The sequence below is a fragment of the Lissotriton helveticus genome, chromosome 11 (assembly GCF_964261635.1).
Source record: "Lissotriton helveticus chromosome 11, aLisHel1.1, whole genome shotgun sequence".
NCBI lineage: Eukaryota > Metazoa > Chordata > Amphibia > Caudata > Salamandridae > Lissotriton > Lissotriton helveticus.
Genome location: NC_136072.1, coordinates 835,827,598 through 835,834,179, shown reverse-complemented (window position 1 = coordinate 835,834,179; position 6,582 = coordinate 835,827,598). Strand labels below are relative to the sequence as shown.

The 6,582-nt window shown below is 41.0% G+C and overlaps 1 long non-coding RNA gene across 1 annotated transcript; it reads right to left on the bottom strand.

The window, feature by feature from the left end:
• Positions 1-504: 504 nt before the first annotated feature.
• LOC144791228 (uncharacterized) lies at positions 505-6,098 on the bottom strand. Its single transcript, XR_013602334.1, has 3 exons — positions 5,974-6,098; positions 5,783-5,875; positions 505-542 (listed from the first exon to the last, which is right to left on the bottom strand). It is a non-coding gene; the product is annotated as an uncharacterized LOC144791228 (long non-coding RNA).
• Positions 6,099-6,582: the final 484 nt, after the last annotated feature.

Sequence of the window (6,582 nt, the reverse complement as noted above, 5' to 3'; positions counted from 1 at the left end):
CCTAATGATAACATTGCACAATCTGGTATTCATTTTAATTTCTATGTTCATCAAATCAAAAATGTTGTACAACACAATTCTTATTGTTTATGATTACAAGTTCTTTGTTTCAATTGTTTATAAATATTCTATTTTGAAATGAAGCATAATCACAATAGGCATCACAGACAATATCTTCATAGTATTTTTATCTCATTACTAAAAAAACTCAACTTTTTAAGCTTTTATTTATAATTGAACCTCAGTAAACAGTTATACATATTGTATTTTAGTAAATAAATATTTAAAAAAAAATTTTTTTATTAAAGTTACATGTAATACTTTACTCCATTTGACAAAAACATACAATTAAAATTTTCAATTTAATACACAAGACAATCATTCAAAAAATGTATTTCAGTGCGCCCATTTTCAATTTTTTCAATGTCTCAACATCATCTACTTCATCCTCATTGGAGTCTAGGAAGTCCCCTCTCATCAGTACAAGTTCTGCTTCATATTTATTTTAAATCTTCATGTTTTTGTAGAATTTTGATTGTCATCTGCAAAGAGAAACAATTGACTTTTAAAGCAACATACTTTTAGCTTTAAAGCTTACATGGAAAGTAATCATACCATATAAACATTCAATACAATAATTACATTCCTATTTTATTTTATTTTTTAGTACTATACATTTTTAAGATGTATTAATTAGCAGGTGTTAAGTGTGTACACTTATTTTCTCTTTTTAAAACTTTGATGCAAAATAAATGTTGTAAATTAGCTTTTTCTAATAAGATAAGCTTCTTAATTTTTATTCTTTTCTTGCAAACATTTTTATTTCATGTTATACGAAAAGACACATTTAAATGTACAACTATTTCAGATTTTAAATATTGCTTATCTTTTGTTGTCTTTCATCATTTCTATATTTAGTATTACCCTTCCTACCTAAAGTTTTGAACATGTTACAAGTTGTCTGATTACACCCAATTTAAACATACAAGGATATCCGTTTGCCTATTGTGTTTGTGAATGGAAAATGCCTGGTTATTTTAATTTTCAATGTTTTACCATCTTTGGCTAAATAGTCGAACCCTACATACTTTCAGGTTAATGTGCATACACTGTTAAATAGCACATTTTAATTTATATTATTTTATGCAATGATATATGTTTTAGATGAAATTTTATTTAGGTGACATGTAAAGAATTATTGGCAGTTTTCATAATAATCACAAATTCTAAGGTATGTCTTGTAAAGAGAAGGGTTTACTAATTTGTGTCCATTTATGTTTTTGGAAACTTTCCCAATATCCTCATAAGTGTATAACCACATTTTCATGCACCACGTGCCCAAATATTCATTTTGGCCACTTGATCACAGAAGATGGCTAAACACCAACTCATAGTTTCATCCCTTTCAATAACAATGCATTATATTTCTTTTTTAAAATGAACATCTTATAACGGTTAAACACACTCAAATTAAATAATGTTTTGGCATAAAAGTAAACTACATTTTTAATTCAAAAACATTTTTCAAGTATAACCCCTATTTGCCCGCTTGTGATTCTCATAATGCGAACTAATCTCATTAAAACTTTCTGCTTGGCCTGACCAGGTTTAGTTTTTCACATGCCAGATTTTTATTCAATAATGCTCAAGATGACTACTTTATTCAAGGAAGCCCACTGTTTTGTCAGGTACACAACTTTTCAATGGATGTCCATCATAATGATAAGATCCTTCACAACATGTCAGTCATAGACATTATTATTCCAAGAATAGTCATAAATATGATAGAAATGGCCACAGATATAGCATGATTACTAACAATGTGGCATTTAAAGCTTCCATTATCCAATAATTACTTTTGGGAAGCCTTTATTTAAGCTGTATTAAACTTTATTATGCCATTGTAAACATAATACCAACAAAAATGTCATTAATCACAAAAGGTCATGAAAGTCCGTTTTTACTGCACTGTGAGAAGTTTTCACACTTTTTAAAGTCAAAGGAGTGGCTTGGCATTTGCCGGATAGCTAATGCAAATTAGTATCCCTGGGTTTTAGGGTGAGAACAGGTAAGTTAACCTTATAAAAATTGGTTTAAATAAATATTTGCAAAATATTACATATCAATGTAACCTCTTTGCATCAATTTAGTACTAATTACCTGTCAATACAAATGAAAGTATATAATCTTTACTTTGACATTTTTCAGAAAGATGCTTGTGCCTTTTTAGTAGAGAAAAACTTTTTTGTACAAAATATATACAATAAAGAATGCCTTGGACTATAGACACAACTACTTTTTTGAACATACCAGTTTTCGGAAACTTAAGTATTTGTAGGTTATTGTGCTCAACCTGCAGGTGCAATGGTCTTACATACCTCGTTGGTTGTGAAAAGCTAATGATCTCCTTCCCTTACGCGCAAACTTAATTTGAGGAACATCCAGTAACAGGGCATCAGCAGATATTAAAGATCGGTTTGGATTTTATCTTAGTTAATGCTAGACAGTGTAAACTGTGGACTATGTCTGGGTGACCGTGTTGTGTCAATTTACAGCAAGTGGAATCTTAACTGCCCTTTTCTGAACATGTTGCAAACAGGGCCAAACATTTAAGAAAGAAGCCAAAAATATAGTGCATTGCATTACTTTACCCGAGAAAGAATGGTAGCACTATGTTTCATACCCAGGTTTGCAACCCAAAAAGAAAAAACAGGACACTAAATTTAAATTTACTTGCTTTTAGAAAGTCAACTAAAATTTAATGAAGAAAGACAGTGCTATATCAGATTAAGTGCCAGTGTACAAGCCCATTTCAAATTAGAAGCGCATCAATTACTATTTTCAGTTATTGACAAAGGTTCTAAGTCAGAAGATGTGTTTTATCCCTCTTAAATTTCAAGGCATTTTTTCACAGCCCCATGCTCAATGACAGCATACATGCATAAAAAGTAATCTCAGATGTAGATTCACCTCTCAGATGTCTTGTCACCTCTCCTGTGGGCTGCTTAATGTCCGGTCCCTTTGTAAGCACTACACGGAGATCGCCTTCCTCATCGAGTCCGCGGGGCTCGATGTTCTGGTTCTAACGGAAACCTGGACGCGGGAGGACTGTGAGGTTGAACTGGGTTTTTGGCCTGGCCTACCCTCCAGGGTTTAAAATCAACCATACCCCTCGTGTGAAGAACCGGGGTGGTGGGATTGGATTAATTTATAGAGACACGCTAGCTCTCTCCCAGCTTAAGATTAGAGAGGTGTCGGGCTTTGAATTGATGGGGTTTTCTCTTAAAAATCACGAGAAGACTTTTTGCTCGGGCGTTTTGTGCTACCGTCCGCCTGGCAATGTACCTTCCCTCCCTGACTTCATTGACCTGATTTACGACCTCTCTAACACCCACTCTAAGCTAGTGGTCTTAGGGGATTTTAACCTGTGGTCGGGTGGCCCGCTGGACAGTGCGCTTTCCACTCTGTGCCAAGCCTACAATGACATCCAGCTGCAACAGCTGGTCCGGTCAGCCACACATCGGAAGGGCCACGTTCTGGACCTAGTTTTCGCAGACACCCAACTTGTGTCTGTGGATGACATCTTGTGTCAATACTGGACGGATCACTCGCTGGTTGCTTTCTCCCTCTATTTGGGGGATCACTCCTCGGTGGAGGCTGGATCTAGACAGGCTAAGTTGGGCAGACCTTTGTCTCGACTCCTAAAAGCCTCGCCTCTGCCCAGACTACTACCGGGCAACTTCAGTTTGAGTGACTCGGTGGAAGAGAGCTATACCACCTTGTGTCAGTCCATCTCGAACTCTTTGGACAAGGTAGCGCCACTGCGTAGGTCAAGGGGCAGGCAGAATCGGGCGAGCCCCTGGTATACGGACGCCCTTAGCTGCAAATGCGCCGAAAGGGCGTGGAGGAAGCAGTATTCTGACTCGGCGAAGGCTATCTTTAGGCAGTCCCTGCAGGAATATAAGACACAGATTAAGGTGGCTAAGGCGTCCTATCTGGAAGCCACCTTGAATCAGGCTTCCAACAAGTCGCAGGCACTGTTTAAAATCGTTAGGGACCTGACTCATCCTTCATGCGCGGTCAATAATGTTCCTGCGTCGCAGGTCTTGTGCGACTCCCTGGCCTGTGCCTTCGAGGAGAAGATCGTGAAGATCTTGGAAGGTTTACAGAGCCCAGTACCTTCCTCCCCCGGTTCGGGAGCTCCGGACGGCTCGCCCAGTCGACCCCAGCTGTGTGGTCCTGCTCTCAGTTTGGGAGCTCCGGACTTGCCTCCCAGTCGACCCCAGCCGGGTGGCCCTGCCCTCAGTTTGGGAGCTCCGGACGTACCGCCCAGTCGACCCCGGCTGAGAGGCCCTGCCCTCAGTTTGGGAGTTCCGGATGTGTCGTCCAGTCGACCCCAGCTGAGTGGTCATGCCCTCAGTTTGGGAGCTCCGGAGGACTCGTCCAGTCGACCCCAGCTGAGGGGTCTTGCTCTCAGCTTGGGAGCTCCGGACGTTGTGTCGAGTCGACCCCAGCTGAGCTGCTTTACCATCCCCTCCTTTGAGGAGTTCTGTAGTCTGGCACAGACGGTGTCATCTGGCTCCCCGCTTGATCCACTCCCTCCTAAATTTTGGAAGGTGTTTCAGGACGAACTTTTCCAGCCCTTGTACTCCATCTGTCTCCAGTCGTTTGATACTGCAACGGTCCCGGAGTGCTGGAAACTGGCAGTGGTATCACCTCTCCTTAAGAAATCCACCTTGGACCCCGCCTGCTTGTCTAATTACCAACCCATTTCCTTGCTTCCCTTCCCCATTAAGATCATGGAGAAGTTAGTGACCCGCTCCTTGTCTGGCTTCCTGGAAGAAAACATCTGGTTTGATGAGGCACAGTTTGGCTTTCGCCCAGCACATGGGACGGAATCCGCGCTGGTGACCGTGCTTGACAACTTGCGGTCGCGGGTCGACAGTGGTCGGGCAGCCTTTTTGGTGCTGCTCGACATGTCGTCCGCGTTCGACACGGTCAGCCATCCTACCCTTATCAGGAGGCTGGAGGAGTGTGGGGTCACGGCAAGTGCAAGGGACTGGTTGGTCTCTTACTTGGACAACCGGCAGCAGGTGGTGGCGTTACCACCTTTCAGCTTGGAGGTGCGGAGAGTGGGGCAGGGGGTGCCACAGGGCTCGGCCATCAGCCCTATACTCTTTAACCTTTACCTCCGCCCTCTGGTCCAACTAATTAAATCATTTGGTATCTCTGCATTTAATTATGCGATTGATACCCAGTTGGTCTTTTCGCTGGAAGGGAAGAACGCGGTCCCACTGGAGACTTTCCATCGATGCATGTCAGCCACAGCTGACTGGCTCAGTTCTAACTCGTTGCAGTTTAACAGTACCAAGACTGAGGTACTGTACTGCTCCTCGGACCGGGTTCCTTGTGTTCTCCCGGCGAACTTCTGGCCCCCGTTGTTCCCCGAGACTGTGTCAGCCGCCGAGTCGGCTCGCAACCTGGGGGTTATATTCGGCCCCAATTTGCAGCTGGACATGCACGTGAACAAGACCACGTCCACGTGCATGATGCTGCTTCGCATGTTGCGTAAAGTTCTGCCCCTACTTCCCGAGCAGGCTAGGCCTCCCGCCACAATGCTAAAATTGAAGGGTGTGCCCGCCACTGCGGCGGGCACAATTGAAGGGTGTGCCCGCCACTGCAACAACAAATAAGTTTTAAACACAGTTTTAAATTATTTGTTTCTTTTATTAAAAACACAATTTAGAAAAGCAGTGATCATTTCATTACCGAAAACTCTCACCTCTGGTAATAACACATCAATCATGAGTGATGTTTTTCGGCTAATTAGTGAAAAATGTAGAACTTTCTTAATTTGTTCCGTTAGACTTCTTGCCTGCAATACAAAATAGTTATAGTATTGGTATTAGCGACGTCGTTTCATATAATAATTCAATTACAAAGTGTGGTTGATAAAGATAATATTTTACTCACATCATTTTCATTGAATATTGTCATCCTCCTATTTAATTCTTGTTTTAATTTCGGCATAAATGTAGGGTTTGAGAAAAGGAACATTCGATTTGATTTCTTTTTACCCTTTATAATATTGTTTGCATGTTCCTATTAACAATAAAACACAAATCAACAATTAGACAAATCAATGTTTCTCAAATTTGACCGTATTATCATTTGGCAAGTAGCTGAGAATGTCCAAAAGTTTTGTTGTCAGCTGTCTTTAACTAACCAACTATACATTATAAATACAGTCAGCTCTACTTCATTGTACTTATTGAAAAGACTTGTAAAGAATCAACTTTCTTTAATATGAGCACAAGCTCAAAAAATAAAGAACTAATGGCCCGATGTAGGTAGCCCTTTACCGATCGGAATCAGCCGAAAATACCGATTTTCGGCCGTTTCCGATCGGTAAAGGGCTATCGAGATGTAGGGGCACATTTTCGGTAATTTTACCGAATCGTTATCATTTCCGAATCGGTAAAGTTACCCAATCGGTAATATTTACCGATTCGGTAATGATGACGATTCGGTAGAACTACCGAAAATGCAATGTAGGTAGCCAATGTTCCATCAGCACATGGC